This window comes from Arachis hypogaea, chromosome 9 (assembly GCF_003086295.3).
Source record: "Arachis hypogaea cultivar Tifrunner chromosome 9, arahy.Tifrunner.gnm2.J5K5, whole genome shotgun sequence".
Classification (NCBI taxonomy): domain Eukaryota; kingdom Viridiplantae; phylum Streptophyta; class Magnoliopsida; order Fabales; family Fabaceae; genus Arachis; species Arachis hypogaea.
This window is the reverse complement of record NC_092044.1, coordinates 44,410,884-44,430,769: the sequence shown is the minus strand read 5'-3', so window position 1 is coordinate 44,430,769 and position 19,886 is coordinate 44,410,884. Positions and strand designations below refer to the sequence as shown.

General features: G+C 36.7%; 1 non-coding gene across 1 annotated transcript; it reads right to left on the bottom strand.

Annotated features, from left to right (window-relative positions):
• Positions 1–10,574: 10,574 nt before the first annotated feature.
• LOC112713232 (small nucleolar RNA R71) lies at positions 10,575–10,678 on the bottom strand. The gene has a single exon (XR_003158207.1). It is a non-coding gene; the product is annotated as a small nucleolar RNA R71 (small nucleolar RNA).
• Positions 10,679–19,886: the final 9,208 nt, after the last annotated feature.

Genomic DNA, 19,886 nt, shown 5'->3' with positions numbered 1-19,886 from the left:
TATTCACACTATTCACATATATACAATAACCAATAACATAACACCATTGCAACTCCCAGCAACGGCGCCATTTTGATTATCAGATTCTTGACGGTTTAGAATTTATCTAATGAAGTCTTGTTATGAAGTATAGTTTCCAAACCAATCAATAATCCTTTCATGCAAAAATTTTGGTTTGTCACATGTACAAACCCCAATGAAAATTAACCAAAGTATTTAGACTCCAGGTCATCTCATGAAGAGTTGTAATAAAATGTATGATTATTGGCTATGAAGGTTATAGGGGGGTTTTGGTTGATGAGAAGGGCAATAAAATAAAAAGACAAGAAAATTAAATTGAGCAAGTAATTAAAGAAAGCAAGTAATAAAGAGAGACATTTATGGCAATGGATTGGGATCATAGGCTTTCTATCCTAGTCATGCATGATTAATTCATCTTATTTAGTTAACTCCAACAAATAGGGAGAATGTAGAACAAGATTAACCAATCATGTCACAATAATAAACAAGAATTTATCTCATTACGTCAACTCCAACAAATAGGGAGAAAGTCTAATGAGACTAGCTAATCTTAATCCAAAAGTCCTAATCGACTTACTAATTAAACTAGCAAAAGATTAGCGTCAATGGAAATAATCTTCCATAAGTCCTAATCAACTCACTAATTAAATTAGCAAAATATTAGCGTCAATGGAAACAATACTAGCTAACAACTCTATATTACCAACATGAGTTGGATTTTCATGACTCAAGATTGCCCAATCACTCTTTCCAAGCCAAGAATGCTCAAAATCTACTCTAACATCCTACCAAGCATTTTGTCAAACACTTGGTAGGCATAAAAGGAAAGCATAGTAAAATTGCAAGGAATGTAAATCTACACTACTCAATTGCAATGAATTAAACAACAACAAATCCAAATCAACAATAAAGGAACACAAATCATAAATTGCATTGAATTGAAAATAGAAGAACAAAAATGCATCAACATAAAAGTAAGCAATTACAAGAATGAGATAAAAAAATTAAAGAGAGAAAGAGTAGAGGAACAAGGAATTATAAAAGAAAAGTAAATCAAACCATGAATTAAACCTAAATCTAAGATGGAAATTAACCTAACCTAATTCTAGAGAGAAGAGGGAGCTTCTCTCTCTAGAAAACTAACTAAAGGCTCATGTTGGCTAAACTAATTGCTCCCCCTTGCTTGGACTTCAATTCTGCATGAAATACACTCAGAAACAAGTTGGAATTGGGCCTGGACTGCTCAGAAATTGGGCCTGAAATTACTTAACAAACACATCAAGGCTTCGAATGGAATTAAAGTGAATTAAAATCACCAATTTAAGGCCTAAAAAGCATGTTTTTACATTTAAGCACAATTCAAAGGAGAATTACAAAACCATGCTATTTCATTTACTAAATGTGGGAAAAGGTGAATAAATCCCTCAAAATAAGCACAAAATAAACCACGAAATCGGGGTTTATCAATCCTCTTGCTCAGTTGACCAACTTGTACCTCCAAGTTTCTAATGGAGGTCCTTGTTTCATTAATGAAACTATGGGTGGTCTTAGTGAGGCTGAAGACTAGAGTGACTAAGTCAGAAAGGCTCTGCATAGAGGTCTCCATATTCCCTTGAAAAGATTGGAATGGTGGCCTGTTGTTGAACCTGTTCTGGATCATACCTTCTTGATTGAAACCTTGCTGAGGTTTCTGTTGATCCTTCCATGAAAGGTTAGGATGAATCCTCCATAAAGGGTTGTAAGTGTTTCCATAGGGTTCTCCCATGTAATTCACCTCCTCCATAGTGGGTTGATCAGGATCATAGGCTTCTTCTTCAAGAGAAGCTTCCTGATTACTGCCAACTGCAGTTTGCATCCTAGTGAGATGTTAAGATATCATGTTGACCAATTGGGTCAAGATCTCATTCTGAGCCAAGATGGCATTCAGAGTATCAACTTTATGAACTTCTTTCTTTTGAGAGGCACCATGATTTGGAGGTTTCCTCTCATAGGTGTACATGAATTGGTTGTTTGCAACCATCTCAATGAGCTCTCCTGCTTCTGCAAGTGTTTTCTTCAAGTGGAGAGATCCACCTACAGAGCTGTCCAATGAAATTTGGACATCTCAGACAAGCCATCATAGAACACACCTATGATGGACCACTCTAAGAGCATATCAGGAGGACATCTCCTGATTCGTTGCTTGTACCTTTCCCAAGTTTCATAGAAGGATTCACCTTCTCTTTGTTTGAAGGTTTGAACTTCCACTCTAATCTTGCTCATCTTTTGAGGAGGAAAGAACTTAGCCAGAAAAGCGTTAACTGGCTTTTCCCAAGAGTCAAGACTCTCTCTAGGCTGGACATTTAACTAGAATTTAGCTATGTCTCTTAAAGTAAAGGGAAAGAACATCAGCTTGTAGACTTCAAGATTAACTCCATTAGGCTTTACAGTATCACAGATTTGTAAAAATTCTTCTAAGAACTAATGTGGATCTTCCAGTGGTAGTCCATGGAATTTATAGTTCTGCTGCAGAAGAGAGACTAACTGATGCTTAAGCTCAAAATTGTTAGGTCCAATGGCAGGTACAGCAATGCTTCTACCATAAAAGTCAGAGGTAGGCATGGTGAAGTCACCAAGGACCTTTCTAGGCTCCTCTTAAAGTTTGGCTATGTCCTCTGTTTCTTGTTCAAAACTTTTTGAAAGGTCTCTTCTAGAGTGTTGTGCTTTAGGTTGTTGTAAATGCCTCCTCAGAGTCTTCTCAGGTTCAGGATCAGGAGTCAAGAGGGGTTCTTTATCCCTGTTCCTGGTCATAGACAAGAAGAAAAGAAAAAAAGAAGAAAAAAAGAAGACTCTCTATGCCAATAGGCAATAAGCTCCTCCTTAAAGTTAGAAGTGAAGAGAGAAGAAGAAAATAAAAAAGAAATAAAAGAAGTAGAAGAGAAATACCTTGGAAATAGTAGATAAGAGTAAATAAAAAAAGATAGAAAAAGAGGAAAGAAGAGTGAAAAGAGGAAATCTTTTTGTGCCACTTGGATCAAAGAGCTTCTAGTTAGATGTGAAGAAGAAAGGAAAGAAGATAAAGAAGTTGAGGTAGAGATAGAAATGAGAAGAGAAGAAGTATAAATAGAAAAAGTAAACAAAAATTAAAATATTTGTGTTTTTATTTAATTAATAATTATTTTTAAAAATTAAATTAAATTAATTTAGAATGATTTAAATTTTAATTGTTAAATTTTTGAAAATAGAGGAGGGAAAAGAAGAACAAGTCTTCAAAAATTAAGAGAGAAGAGAGTTAGTTAGGTAGTTTTGAAAAAGAAGAGAGAGAGAAGAAGATATTAATTTCGAAAATTAAGGAGAGAAGAGTTAGTTATGAGGTTTTGAAAAAGAGAGAGAAGAAGAGAAGTAGTTTTCGAAAATTAAGAATAGAAGAGTTAGTTAGGGGATTTTGAAAAAGGAGAGAAGATAAGATATTAATTAAGAAAAGATTTTAATTTTAAAATAAGATAGAAAATAAGATAAGAAAAGATTTGAAATTAAAATTTGAAATTAGAAAAAGATAAGATTTTGAAATTTGATTTTGAAAAAGATTTAATTTTGAAATTTGAAATTTTAAAAAGATAAGATAAGATTTTTGAATTTTGAAAAAGATATGATAAGATTTTGAAAAAGATAAGATTTTAGAAAAAGATATCATTTTTATTTTTGAAAACTTGACAACAAAGATATGATAAGATAAAATTTTAAAATTAAAATCTGAAATTTTTTTATAATTTTCGAAAATTATGGTTAGAATTAAGTTAGAAAAGATATTTTTTATTTTTTGAATTTTATGATGAAAGAGAAAAATACAGAAAAGATACAAGACTTAAAATTTTTAGATCTAGCACCCTTATTTTTCGAAAATTTTTGGAGGGAAATACCAAGGGACACCAAACTTTAAAAATTTTAAGATCAAACACATACAAGACTCAAGAACATTTTGAAGACTCACAAGAACACAAAGAACAAAATTTAAAGACTCAAAGAACTCAAGAACATAAAAAGAACACCAAACTTAAAAGTTTTAGAAAATCAAAACAAAATTTTTGAAAAACACAAGAAAACACTAAACTAAAAAAATAAGAACACAAACAAAGATACTCAAAGAAAATAAAAGATCAAACAAAGAAAAGAAAAATATTTTTAGAAAAAGCTTTTAGAATTTTTGAAAAAATTAAGGAAGAAGAAAACAAAAATTAAAAAGACTCAAACAAACACAAAAATAAAAATTACCTGATCTAGGGAGCAAGACAATCTTTCAGTTTGTCCAAACTCATCGATCCCTAGCAACGGAGCTAAACACTTGGTAGCCCAAATCCCCACACCTTTTCGTACTATTGTACCAGCAAGTGCACTGGGTCGTCCAAGTAATACCTGAGTGAGTCAGGGTCGATCTCACGAGGATTGTGGCTTGAAGCAAGCTATGGTTGGCTTGTAGGTCTTAGTCAGGCGGATCAGAAGGTTGTTGGATTATCAGTGATATAAACATAACATTTACTCAGGAGTTGTTGATTATGAAAGGAATACTGAATTGGAATAAAGTTAAAGCAATAATAGGAATAGAGTTGAGAGTTGGAGTTGCTTTGTCTTTCTAAATGAACTCTGGTATTACTGTCTTCTTTGCTTGTGAATGATCTTCTTCTATGGCAGGCTGTAAGTGATCAAAGCTATTGCCCGTGATCATTGATCTCCTCTGCTTTAGAATGAACGCCATTGGCTGTGGTCATCCATTCTGACGAAGGGTGAAGCGCATAGCAAGTCATTCTCCTGGTGATCCTACTCAAAACGCCACAGACAAGGTCGAATCTTCCGGATCAGAGAACGCTACTTCTACGGATTCTAGCCTATACCACGGAGACCATAATCTCCCCGGAAATTGGCTGAACTAGTATCTCGAGAAGTCCCCAACGAAGTCATGGATTAACCATCTGAGAGATGTATAAACAAAGTTGTTGGCTCGTGCTTTCCTTCCAAGTATTCACACGAACACAAGTAGACGTGGGTGTTTGTTAGGCACATTCGTCTTATTGTGATGAACAGAGCTAATTGGTTAGATCATCCTATTCACCACGATGAAGATCGGATATACATCTTAGAGATAGATCAAACACGGATCGAAGAAGGAACAATAATACTTTTATTAATTCATAGGACTCAGCAGGGCTCCTTCCCTCAACCTAGCAGGTTTAGAAACTCATACTGAAAGTAAAATACAATGAAAATGTGTTATGATATGCGAATATGGTGATTAAAGGTTTGAAGATCTTCGAATTACATAAATATAACCCCTTAAATACTAAACAAATGACTCATAAGGGTAAAGCAGTCTATTTAGTGCTAACATCCACTTCTGAGGCCCACTTGGTGAGTGTTTGGGTTGAGCTTTGATGAGATCCACATGCTATGAGGCTTCTTGGGCATGGAACGCCAGCCAGGGGGTCCTCTCTAGCCGTTTGTACATTGGTCTCTGCTCTTTGGGTGTTGGACGCCTGGAAGGGGGCAGGTAGCTGGCGTTGGACGCCAATTTTAGGCCTTCTAATCCGAAGAAAAGTATAAACTATTATATATTTCTAGAGAGATCTGGAAGTCAGCTTTCCATAGCCGTTGAGAGAGCTCCATTTAAACTTTTGTAGCTCCAGAAAAGCTCTTCCGAGTGCAGGCGGGTCAGATTTGGACAGCATTTGCAGTGCTTTCTCTGTCTCTAAATCAGACTTCTGCTCCAGCTCCTCAATTTCAGCCAAAAAATATCTCAAATTGCCCAAAAACACAAAAATTCATAGTAGAATCCAAAAATGTGAATTTAACACTAAAACCTATAAAAACTTAATAAAACTAAATAAAAACTACTAAAAACTATATGAAAATGATGTCAAAAAACGTATAAAATATCCGCTCATCAATAATCTTTAACAAGAAATCATTATGCAATAGAAGATTAAATAAACAATGTCGTACCAAACTGCTTTGATGCCTTCACAGCACCTATTGTTGCTACTGGGAAAGGAGTGGCTGCGACGCCGTTCTGTTGTAGAAGCCGTCCTTCTTCATCATCATTCTCCAACAAAATTTATCCAAACTTAAAGCTGCCTTTCACAGCTTCATATGAATCAGTCATCGACCATCAAACCCTATTCCCTGCTTTGTGAACCCAACCCCAACCTTCAACCATAACATGAGATTAGAAAAATAAATACGTTAAGTATTTTTTGCTTTGAAATAAATAAAAAATTTCCTCGACCTCAAAGTCGATAGCACCTTCAACGGCATGATCTCTACCACCATTCTTCTCCTTTTTCTCAGACAGTGAATAACCTCCAGTTAGCTTTCCAGCATCACTATCTTGCTGCTGAGCTGTTGCCTATTCACTGATAGTAGCAACACTGTATCAACCCTAAACCCCAAATTTACCAATCGATTAATAAAAGCTAATCAAATATTATCTTCTTGAACATCTTCACCGATCGTAGAAGGGTCCTTTTATAAATCTTTCAGCTCTTTCAAGATGCGCTCCAACGCCATATCTGAACATTACATATATTAAAGCAACAGATCGAGAATCATTCAAGCTCTGAAACTGAATCTGAGATCCATTATGAGTTTATTTATGGTGCCAAAGAAAAACTCTCTCAGTTTCATTGTTTTTGCATAAACACAACGATTTGTGTAACTATTCTAACTCTTAAAAAAATAAATTACCTCTACAACACCACCAACGATACCATCCATGCTGAGTAACTGCAAACAGATTGAGCTTTGGTTTTCGCGAACAAATGAAAAATCTGTACCGACGGTTCCTCTGTTTGCATCGAGAGCAAAGTTTATGTATTTACTCCAGTGAATGTGCAGAGCTTAGTACTGGCAGGCAGAGAGACGGATGGAGAGAGATCTGATGAGGGAGGAGAATGGGGTTTCGAATTTTGAAATAGTAGCCGCTAACACATGTTCAATTTAGGATTTTGTCACTATTTATATATACACAACAGTTTTAAATTTAACATCTAAACAACTTTTATTTACTTCGATATCCTTGATAAACCACTATTTTGTAGTTTATTTTAGATTAAATTGAGTAGATTTTATTAGCTATTTTCACACTTATTCTTATAAATTGCATGGTTTTATGAATCCTTCCTAATTTGTAGTTAAGAATGAAAACGTGCTTCTTAGACCTTAAAATTGCTAATTTTTAATCCTCTCTTATTACCTTTCAATGTCGTGATATATTTGTCAATTGATTTCAGGGTTACAGGGCATGAATGGCTTAGAGGATGGAAAGAAAGCATGCAAAAGTGGAAGGAACACAAAGAATTAAAGATTTGAGAAGCTGGTACCGAGGCGTACACATGGCCGACACTTGCGCGTGACCTTATGCAAAGTTTGACGACGCTGATGAGCGGATATTTTATACGCTTTTTGGCATCATTTTCATATAGTTTTCATTATGCTTTGTTTAAGTTTTATTATATTTTCATGGTTTTAGTGCTAAATTCATATTTTTGGATTCTACCTTGACTTTGTATGTTTTATGATGATTTCAGGTATTTTCTGGCTGAAATTGAGGAGCTTTGGAAAAAGTTTGATTCAGAGATAGAGAAAGGACTACAGACGCTGTTAGAATCTGACCTCCGTGCACTCGAAGGAGCATTTCTGGAGCTATAAAACTTCAAATGGTGTGCTCTTGACAGATATGGAAAGCTAACATTCAGAGCTTTCCAGAAATATATAATTGTCCATACAACCCCAACGTTCAACGCTAGCCACCTACCCCATTCCTGGCGTTGGACGCCCAAATGGGAGCAGCTAGCATCCAACACCAAAAAGGAAGTGTCATGCCAGCGTTCAATGCCGCTAAGGTGTCCTAGCACGTGGAGACACCCCTAGCTCAGCCCAAACACTCACCTAGTGGGCCCGAAAAGGGTGTTTTTTCACTATAAGACTAGTTTATCTTATTTTCTGTAATTCTTAGTTATTAGACTAGTATATATAGGAGAAGATCAACCTTGTTTATGATCTTCTTCCCCCATCTTTGCCCATTCGAACATCATTATGTACAGTATGAGTCACTAACCTCCTATGTTAAGGTTAGGAGCTCTGCTGATTCTTATGAATCAATAATATCACTATTCTACTTCAATATATGCTTGATTCTATTCTAAGATATATCTTCGTTCTTCATCCTAATGGATTGGGAGTGTAACTTGACCTTCATCCCTATTCACATAGGTTCTTGCGAGTCCTTGACAGGATAGTATTGGACCACAAGCTTGATTATACATCTCTTAGATGGCTAATCCACGGCTTCTTTGGAGACTTCTCGAGACATCAGTTCAGCTGAGGTGAGGGGCGATTAGGGCCTTTGTGGTATGGGCTAGAATCCAGGAAGCAGCGTTCTCTGATCTGGAAGATCCAACCTTGTTTGTGGCATTTCGAGTAGGATCACCAAGGGAATGGACTGCTAGAGATTCACCGCTGTTCAGATTGGATGACCGCTGACCCGGCGTTTGATCTGAAGCAGAGAAGATTAATGACCGCTGACCCACCATTAATAATTTACAACCTACCATGGAATGAATCAATCAGAGGTCGGAGTAGATGGTGAGAAAAGTTGATCCAGAAGGAAGAAGCATCTCCGAAGCCTCAACCGCTCTCATACCAATGATTTCACACCTATCTAGTAACGTTTTCTTTATTTATATGTTTTATGCGTTTTCACAACTATATTTTCTATCCGCCTAACTAAGATCTATAAGGTAACCATCGCTTGCTTAAACCAACAATCCTCATGGGATCGACCCTCCCTCACTTGAGGTATTACTTGGACCACCTGGTATACTTGCTGATCTATCTGTGTGAAACGTGCCGAGTCAGTTTTGTGCACCAAATTTTTGGCACCGTTGTCGGGGATTGTTCGGATTTGACAAATTATCGAATTATCTTGTTGCTTAGAATAGGTACTTTTTACTTTTGTTTTGTGTCTTTTTTTTCTTTTTCAAAAACTTTTTCAAAAATCCATCTTTTCTTTGTTTTTTGTTTGAGTGTAGTGTCAATTCTTAAGTTTGATGTCCTTTGTGTGTTCCTTATTTTCTTTAAATTTTCGAATTGTTCATGAGTGTTCTTCTTGGTATTCAAGTTGTTCTTGTTTTGATCTTAAAATTTTTTAGTTTGGTGTCTTTTAGTTGTTTTTCTTTAAATTTTCGAAAAGCTAGTGTCTTTGATCTAAAAATTTTAAGTTTGGTATCTTTTGGTTGTTTTTCTCTTTCTTCATTAATTCAAAAAATAAAAAATATCTTTTCTATCTTTATTCAAAAATTTCGAAAATCTTAACTATCTTTTAGTGTTTTCTTGTTTGTAAAGTCAAATTTCAAATCTTATCTTTTTAAATCTTTTCAAATCCTTTCTTTTAATTTGATTCTTTCCTATCTTATTTGTCTTTTAAATTTTAAAATTCAAAACCTTTTCAAATTACTATCTTATCTTTTCTTAATTTTAAATTTCAAATTAAATCTTTTCAAAATTCAAATCTATTTCAAATATCTTTTCATACTTATTTTTAAATATTTATCTTATCTTGTTTTAATTTCAAAATTCAAAATCAAATCTTTTTCAAATCTCTTATCTTATTTTCAAATCTTTCTTAATTAGTTACTTGTTTTCTCTTTTCTCTTTTTCAAAACTTCCTAACTAATTCCTCTCCCTTCTATTTCCGAAAACTTCTCACTTTTTTCTCTCTTTTCTTTTTCGAAAATCACATTCAAATTTTCAAATCTTTTTAATTCAATTAATAATTAAAATAAAAACAAAAATATTTTAATTCTAGTTTCCCTTTTTACTTCTCAATTTTCAAATTCCTCTACCCCTTTGTTCGAATTCTTCATCTCATTCCTCTATCTTCATTATTCTCTCTTCTTCACATCTCACAAGGAGTTCTCTATACTTTGACATAGAAATTCCCATTCTCTTTCTTTCTTAGTTTTCTTTTTCTTGTTTATGAGTAGGAATAGAGATAAAAACCTCTCTTTGATCCTGATCTTAAACCTGAAAGGACCCTGAGGAAGCGTTTACAACACGTTAAAGTACAACACTCTGGAAAAGACCTCACAGAACTTTTCGAAAAAGAAACTGTAAGTACAAACATGGCAACCAAACAGAATAATGAAGAAGATGTAAGGAAGGTTCTTGGTGACTTCACTATACTCACTTCTATCTTCTATGGAAGAAGTATCTCTATACCTGCCATTAGAGCAAATAATTTTGAGCTTATAAAACAGTTAGTCTTTCTAATGTAACAGAATTGTAAATTTCATGGACTTTCACTAGAAGATCCACATCAATTCCTATCTAAATTCTTGCAAATCTGTGACACTGTTAAGACTAATGGAGTGGATCCTGAGGTCTACAGGCTTGTGCTTTTTCCTTTTGCTGTTAGAGATAGAGCTAGGATATGGTTGGATTCTCAACCTAAGGAAGGCCTAGACTCTTGGGAAAAGTTGGTCAATGCTTTGTTGGCCAAGTTCTTTCCACCTCAAAAGATGAGCAAGCTCAGGGTCAAAGTTCAAACCTTCTGACAAAAAGAGAGTGAATCCCTCTATGAAGCTTGGGAAAGATACAAGCAACTGATCAGAAGATGTCCTCCTGACATGCTCTCAGAATGGACTATCCTTGGAATCTTCTATGATGGTCTATCTGAGATGTCCAAGATGTCCTTGGATCATTTTGCTGATGGATCACTCCACTTGAAGGAACTCATTGAAATGGTTGCAAAAAACCAATTCATGTATACTTCTAAGAGAAACCCTGTGAACAATGGGGTAGCTCAAAAGAAAGGAGTCCTGAAGGTCGACACTCTAAATGTTGTATTAGCTCAAAACAAGATCTTGACTGAACAGGTCAATATGATCTCTCAGCATTTGACTGGAATGCAAGCTGCAACTGGCAGCACTCAAGACACCTCCTATGAAGGAGATGCTTATGATCGAGATCAACCCATAATGGAAGAGGTAAATTATATAGGAGAAACTTATGGGAACACCTACAATTCCTCATGGAGGAATCATCCTAGCCTTTCTTGGAAGGATCAACAAAAGCCTCAGCAAGGCTTCAACAATAATCAAGGTGGAAGAAACCAGAATGGGTTCAACAACAGACCACCATTTCCATCTTCTCAGCAATAAACGGAGACTTCTAAGCAGAGCCTTTCTGACTTAGCAACCATAGTCTCTGAAATCTCTAAGACCACACACTATTTCATAAAAGAAACAAGGTGCTCCATAAAAGATCTGGAGGTATAAGTTTTTCAGATGAGCAAGAGAATCCTTGAGACCCTTCCTAACACTATCCCAAGTAACACTGAAGTAAACCCAAGAGAGGAGTGCAATGCCATCACTGTAGAAGCTAAGGCCGAATCTGAAGGGAATACTCTGGCGTTGAATGCCAGTAAGGAAGTCCTTACTGGGCATTCAATGCCCAAGGAAGTAACATCACTGGCGATGAACGCCAGTAAGGAAGGCCTTACTAGGCGTTCAACACCCAAAGCAGCACAAAAGCTGGTGTTGAATGCCAGTAAAGGGATACAAGCTGCGCGTTCAATGCCTAAAGAGACATAAGTCTTGGCGTTGAATGCCACAAAAGGGGTAGTTGGCAACCCTAGCCCACTAAAGACTCCCCTATTGAAGAACAAATAGAACCCAAAGTTCATGAGGAGCCTATTGAAGTTCCCTTGGATGCTTGGTTGAAGATCATAGAATCTGAAGAGTACTCTTCCTCTGACAAGGAAGAGAAAACTAGTGAGGCACAAGTTACTCGGTACCTAAGAATTCTGATGAAGCTGAATGCCAAGTTCTTTGGAACAGGGACTTTGGAGGAAGAACCTCTAGTGCTAACCAAGGAACTCAATGTCTTTTCAGCAGAAGATACCTCAGAAGAAGCCGGATCCCGGACGCTTCTTAATTCCTTGCACTATAGGTACCATGACCTTTGATAAGGCTCTGTGTAACCTAAGGTCAAGCATAAACCTCATGCCTCTCTCTATAATGGAGATGCTGGGAATTAACCAATCCTATTCCGAAAGATGAAATCTTTATGGTACAAGAGTTCTATGCCAATGCATAGGTCACGAAAACCATGATACAAGCGTAAACCCAAGTCCCAAAAATTGGCATACCGTGGTCCGAGGGTGATGACCTAAATTTACACAATGTAAATTCTTTTGGCAAGTGTACCGAATCGCCAAGTAATAACTCATTGTTGAGTAAGGTCGATCCCACAGGAATTGATGGATTAAGCAATTTTAGTTAGGTGATTTATCTAGTCAAATAAATATTTGATGATTTTGTGTAATTGAATGAACAAAATGTAATTAACGAAGAAAGTAAATATGCTGAATCTAAATTGCTGAATAGTAAAGAGCTTAAAGTAAATTGCATGATAGTAAAGAGCGGAAACATAAATGACAAGAAATTAAAGGGATGAAACTTAAATGGCAAGAAAGTAAAAGCAAGAATGTAAATGGCAATGGAATGTACATCAGATGAAATGTAAAGGGGTTCTGGGTGTTGGGAGTCAAAGGAATTAAGGAATTTAAAGCAATTGAAATGAAGAACAACAATGGGTGAGATTCGTTAGGGACAGGAGATATTATGATCCTTCATGAATTAATGGGTCTCAATTTCATTCTGAATCATATGAAGTAGATCTATGGCGGATTGTCAATAATTGAGTTCCAATTCCTTGGCAATTCAATTTCTCTTAACACAATCAATTGCCAATTCTTTGATCTAATTGTTAATGAAAAGAGGTTAAGTTCAATTCTCTAATCCATAAGCCACACAACCCTTAGGATCTCAATTCAAAGAGGTTATATGTCACGTACCCACTAAGAATGTGTTGATCAAAAGTGTTATGAGGGAGAAACTTTAAACTGAATTATATGATCCCCTTTTCAAGGCTCACATAGAGAATCATGTAGATCCAAATCCCCTTCTGGTAGTGAATGGATCTATGAAGTACAAAAGCTTTCCCTTAGCTACAACAAGCGGATTGAGAAGAAGAAAAAGAATTGCATTAATTTATTGGAATTACAATAGAGCTCTGATGAGTGGATAATTTGTACGCTTTTTGGCATTGTTTTTAGTATGTTTTTAGTATGATCTAGTTAGTTTTTAGTATATTTTTATTAGTTTTTAGTTAAAAATCACTTTTCTGGACTTTACTATGAGTTTGTGTGTTTTTCTGTGATTTCAGGTATTTTTTGGCTGAAATTGAGGGACCTGAGCAAAAATCTGATTCAGAGAATAAAAAGAACTGCAGATGCTGTTGGATTCTGACCTCCCTGCACTCGAAGTGGATTTTCTGGAGCTACAGAAGCCCAATTGGCGCGCTATCAACGGCGTTGGAAAGTAGACATCTTGGGCTTTGCGGCAATATATGATAGTCCATACTTTGCCCAAGATTTGATGGCCCAAACCGGCGTTCAAAGTCACCATCAGAATTCCCAGCGTTAAACGCCGGAACTGGCGCAAGGATGGGAGTTAAAGGCCCAAACTGGCACCAAAGCTGGCGTTTAACTCCAAGAAGAGTCTCTACATGAAAATGCTTCAATGCTCAGCCCAAGCACACACCAAGTGGGCCCGGAAGTGGATTTTTATGTCTTTTACTCATCTCTGTAAACCCTAGTCTACTAGTTCTCTATAAGTAGGACCTTTTACTATTGTATTTTGATCTTCTGATCCTTGGAATCTTCTGATCTTTAGATCTTTTGATCATTGGGAGGCTGGCCTCACGGCCATGCCTAGACCTTGTTCTTATGTATTTTCAACGGTGGAGTTTCTACACACCATAGATTAAGGTGTGGAGCTCTGCTGTACCTCGAGTATTAATGCAATTACTATTGTTCTTCTATTCAATTCCGCTTGTTCTTGTTCTAAGATATCACTTGTTCTTCAACTTGACGAATGTGATGACCCGTGACACTCATCATCATTCTCACCCATGAACATGTGCCTGACAACCACCTCCGTTCTACCTTAGATTGGGTGGATATCTCTTGGATTCTTTAACCGGAATCTTCGTGGTATAAGTTAGAATTGATGGCGGCATTCAAGAGAATCCGGAAGGTCTAAACCTTGTCTGTGGTATTCTGAGTAGGATTCAATGATTGAATGACTGTGACGAGCTTCAAACTCCTGAGGGCTTGGCGTTAGTGACAGACGCAAAAGAATCACTGGATTCTATTCCGACCTGATTGAGAACCGACAGATGGATAGCCGTGCCGTGAGAGGGTGCGTTGAACATTTCCACTGAGAGGATGGGAGGTAGCCACTGACAACGGTGAAACCCTTGCATACAGCTTGCCATGGAAAGGAGTAAGAAGGATTGGATGAAGACAGTAGGAAAGCAGAGAGATGGAAGGGACCAAGCATCTTCATACGCTTATCTGAAATTCCTACCAATGAATTACATAAGTATCTCTATCTTTATCTTTATGTTTTATTCATAATTCATAACCATTTGAGTTTGCCTGACTAAGATTTACAAGGTGACCATAGCTTGCTTCATACCAACAATCTCTGTGGGATCGACCCTTACTCGCGTAAGGTTTATTACTTGGACGACCCAGTACACTTGCTGGTTAGTAGTGCGAAGTTGTGATAAAGAGTTGAGATTGCAATTGTGCGTACCATGTTGATGGCGCCATTGATGATCACAATTTCGTGCACCAAGTTTTTGGCGCCGTTGCTGGGGATTGTTCGAGTATGGACAACTGACGGTTCATTTTGTTGCTTAGATTAGGTATTTTTCTTCAGAGTTCTTAAGAATGAATTCTAGTGTTTCAAGGTGATGTTCTTATCATCACCAAAGCTGATTGATTTTCATCAATTTAGCTCTTGAATGCAATGTCCTGCTGAAGCTTGTTCAGCCATGTCTAATTTCTTTAGACTGAAGCTTTAGACTAACATTGCATGATTCCTGGAATTCTCATTAAGAATTTTGATACCTTTATTTTCTTTTTCCACTTAATTTTCAAAAAAACCAAAAATATTTTATGTTTCTTTTTGAGTCTAGTATTTCATTTTAAGTTTGGTGTCAATTGCATGTTTCTATTTTTCTTGCATTCATGCATGTGTCTTCATTAATCTTCAAGTTGTTCTTGATAATTTCATTGCTCTAATTTTTAAATTCTCTTGACTTGAGTGTTTATGTGTCTCATATGCATTCCCATTTTGTTAGTGTTAGTAGTATACAAACTGCTAAGTTTGGTGTCTTGCATGCATTATTATTTGATTTTAGTTGCATTTTGATTATTCCTCATCATTAAAAAATCCGAAAAATATTTTTAGTTTGTGTCTTTTCAAGTCAATAATACAGAGAATTGAAGATTCAGAACATACTGCAAAGGAATTACACAGAAAAAGCTGGGCGTTCAAAACGCCCAGTAAGGAAGGCAAACTGGCATTTAAACGCCAGCCAGGGTGCCTGGCTGGGCGTTTAACGCCCAAAAGGGTAGTGGTTTGGGCGTTAAACGCCAGAATGTGCACCATTCTGGGCGTTTAACGCCAGGATGGCACAGGAGGGAAGATTCTGTTTTTAATTCAGATTTTTTTCAAGTTTTCAAAATTTTTCAAAATCAAATTTTTTTCAAATCATATCTTCTCAATCACATCTTTTTAAAACCAATCATATCTTCCTAATCACATCTTTCTGTAGGTTGATGATCATGAGAAGTCACAAAATCAATTGAAAAAGCAAAAACAGAATGAAAAACAGAAAGAAAAATAGCACACCCTGGAGGAAGATCCTGCTGGCGTTTAAACGCCAGTAAGGCTAGCAAATGGGCGTTTAACGCCCAGTCTGGCACCATTCTGGGCGTTTAACGCCAGAAAGGGGCACCAGACTGGCGTTAAACGCCAGAAAAGGGCAAGAAGTTGGCGTTAAACGCCAGAAAGGGGCACCAGCCCGGCGTTTAACGCCAGAATTGGCACAAAGAGCAATTTTGCTCGCCACTTGGTGCAGGGATGACTTTTCCTTGACACCTCAGGATCTGTGGACCCCACAGGATCCCCACCTACCCCACCACTCTCTCTCTTCTTCACCCATTCACCAATCACCTCAACACCTCTTCCCCGAAAACCCTCCACCTATCAAATCCCATCTTTCTCTTCACCACTCACATCCATCCTTCATAAAACCCCACCTACCTCACCATTCAAATTCAAACCACTTTCCCTCCCAAACCCACCCATACATGACCGAACCCTACCCCTCTCTCCACCCCTATATAAACACATCTTCACCCCTTCATTTTTACACAACCTAAACACTACTTCTCCCCCTTTGGCCGAATCACAAAGCCATCTCCCTCTCCTTTATTTCTTCTTCTTCTACTATCTTCTTTCTTCTTTTGCTCGAGGACGAGAAAACCTTTTAAGTTTGGTGTGGTAAAAGCATTGCTTTTTGTTTTTCCATAACCATTTATGGCATCCAAGGCCGGAGAAACCTCTAGAAAGAGGAAAGGGAAGGCAAAAGCTTTCACCTCCAAGTCATGGGAGATGGAGAGATTCATCTCAAGGGTGCATCAAGACCACTTCTATGAAGTTGTGACCTTGAATAAGGTGACCCCCGAGGTCCCTTTCAAACTCAAAAAGGGTCAACTTTGATCAAAGGTTGGACCAAGTCCTCATAGACATTTGTGAAGAGGGCGCTCAATGGAAGAGAGAGGGAAGCCGATTCAACTAAGAAGGCATGACCTCAACCCCATTACTAAGAAGAGGATGGAGCAAACAAGAGACCCCTCTCATCATCAAATCCCTGAGATGCCTCAAGGGATGCACTTTCCTCCACAAAACTATTGGGAGCAACTGAACACCTCCCTAGGAGAATTGAGTTCCAACATGGGACAACTAAGGGTGGAGCACCAAAGAACATTCCATCCTCCTCCATGAAATTAGAGAAGATCAAAGAATCATGAGAGAGGAGCAACAAAGGCAAGGAAGAGACATTGAGGAGCTCAAGCACTCCATAAGATCTTCAAGAGGAAGAACAAGCCGCCATTACTAAGGTGGACCCGTTCTTTGATTTCCTTGTTCTTTATTTTCCTGTTTTTTGAATTTTAGTGCTTATGTTTATCTATGTTTGTGTCTTGTGATCATTAGTGTCTTAGTGTCTATGCCTTAAAGTTATGAATGTCCTATGAATCCATCACCTTTCTTAATTGAAAAATGTTTTAATTACAAAAGAACAAGAAGTACATGATTTCGAATTCATCCTTAAAACTAGCTTAATTATTCTGATGTGGTGACAATACTTTTTGTTTTCTGAATGTATGCTTGAACAGTGCATATGTCTTTTGAATTTGTGGTTCATGAATGTTGGCTCTTGAAAGAATGATGAAAAAGGAGACATGTTACTGAGGATCTGAAAAATCATAAAAATGATTCTTGAAGCAAGAAAAAGCAATGAACACAAAAAAAAGAAAAACGAAAAAAAAGGGAGAAAAGAAAAAGAGAAATAAAGTTGTGATCCAAGGCAAAAAGAGTGTGCTTAAGAACCCTGGACACCTCTAATTGGGGACTCTAGCAAAGCTGAGTCACAATTTGAAAAGGTTCACCCAATTATGTGTCTGTGGCATGTATGTATCCGGTGGTAATACTGGAAGACAGAGTGCTTTGGGCCACAGCCAAGACTCAATAAGTAGCTGTGTTCAAGAATCATCATACTTAACTAGGAGAATCAATAAAACTATCTGGATTCTGAGTTCCTAAAGAAGCCAATCATTCTGAATTTCAAAGGATAGAGTGAGATGCCAAAACTGTTCAGAGGCAAAAAGCTACTAGTCCCGCTCATCTAATTGGAGCTAAGTTTCATTGATAATTTGGAGTCTATAGTATATTCTCTTCTTTTTATCGCATTTGATTTTCAGTTGCTTGAGGACAAGCAATAATTTAAGTTTGGTGTTGTGATGAGCGGATAATTTGTACGCTTTTTGGCATTGTTTTTAGTATGTTTTTAGTATGATCTAGTTAGTTTTTAGTATATTTTTATTAGTTTTTAGTTAAAATTCACTTTTCTGGACTTTACTATGAGTTTGTGTGTTTTTCTGTGATTTCAGGTATTTTCTGGCTGAAATTGAGGGACCTGAGCAAAAATCTGATTCAGAGAATAAAAAGGACTGCAGATGCTTCTGTAGCTCCAGAAAATCCACTTCGAGTGCAGGGAGGTCAGAATCCAACAGCATCTGCAGTCCTTTTCAGTCTCTGAATCAGATTTTTGCTCAGGACCCTCAATTTCAGCCAGAAAATACCTGAAATCATAGAAAAACACACAAACTCATAGTAAAGTCCAGAAAAGTGAATTTTAACTAAAAACTAATAAAAATATACTAAAAACTAACTAAAATATACTAAAAACATACTAAGAACAATGCCAAAAAGCGTATAAATTATCCGCTCATCACAACACCAAACTTAAATTATTGCTTGTCCCCAAGCAACTGAAAATCAAAGTAGGATAAAAAGAAGAGAATATACTTACATGATCATTAGTGTCTAGTGTCTACGTCTTAAGGCTATGAATAATTCCATGAATCCTTCATATCTCTTAAATGAAAAATGTTTTAATACAAAAGAACAAGAAGTACATGAGTTTCGAAATTATCCTTGAAATTAGTTTAATTATATTGATGTGGTGACAATACTTTTGTTTTCTGAATGAATGCTTGAATAGTACATATTTTTGATCTTGTTGTTTATGAATGTTAAAATTGTTGGCTCTTGAAAGAATGATGAACAAGAGAAATGTTATTGATGATATGAAAAATCATAAAATTGATTCTTGAAGCAAGAAAAAGCAGTGAAGAACAAAGCTTGCGAAAAAAAAGAGAAAGTGGCAAAAAAAATATATAAAAGAAAAAGAAAAAAAGCAAGCAGAAAAAGCCAATAGCCCTTAAAACCAAAAGGCAAGGGTAAAAAGGATCGAAGGCTTTGAGCATCAATTGATAGGAGGGCCCAAGGAAATAAAATCCAGGCCTAAGCGGCTAAATCAAGCTGTCCCTAACCATGTGCTTGTGGCATGCAGGTCCAAGTGAAAAGCTTGAGACTGAGTGGTTAAAGTCGTGATCCAAATCAAAAAGAGTGTGCTTAAGAGCTCTGGACACCTCTAACTGGGGACTTTAGCAAAGCTGAGTCACAATCTGAAAAAGTTCACCCAGTTATGTGTCTGTGGCATTTATGTATCCGGTGGTAATACTGGAAAACAAAGTACCTAGGGCCACGGCCAAGACTCATAAAAGTAGCTGTGTTCAAGAATCAACATACTAAACAAGGAGAATTAATAACACTATCTGAACTCTGAGTTCCTATAGATGCTAATCATTCTAAACTTCATAGGATAAAGTAAGATGCCAAAACTATTCAGAGGCAAAAAGCTACAAGTCCCGCTCATCTAATTAGAACTAATATTCATTGATATTTTGGGATTTATAGTATATTCTCTTCTTTTTATGCTATTTGATTTTCAGTTGCTTGGGGACAAGCAACAATTTAAGTTTGGTGTTGTGATGAGCGGATAATTTATATGCTTTTTGGCATTGTTTTTAGGTAGTTTTTAGTAGGATCTAGCTACTTTTAGGGATGTTTTTATTAGTTTTTATACAAAATTCACATTTCTGGACTTTACTATGAGTTTGTGTGTTTTTTGTGATTTCAGGTATTTTTTAGCTAAAATTGAGGGACCTGAACAAAAATATGATTCAGGCTGAAAAAGGACTGCTGATGCTGTTGGATTCTGATCTCCCTGCACTCGAAATGGATTTTCTGGAGCTACAGAACTCCAAATGGCAAGCTCTTAACGGCGTT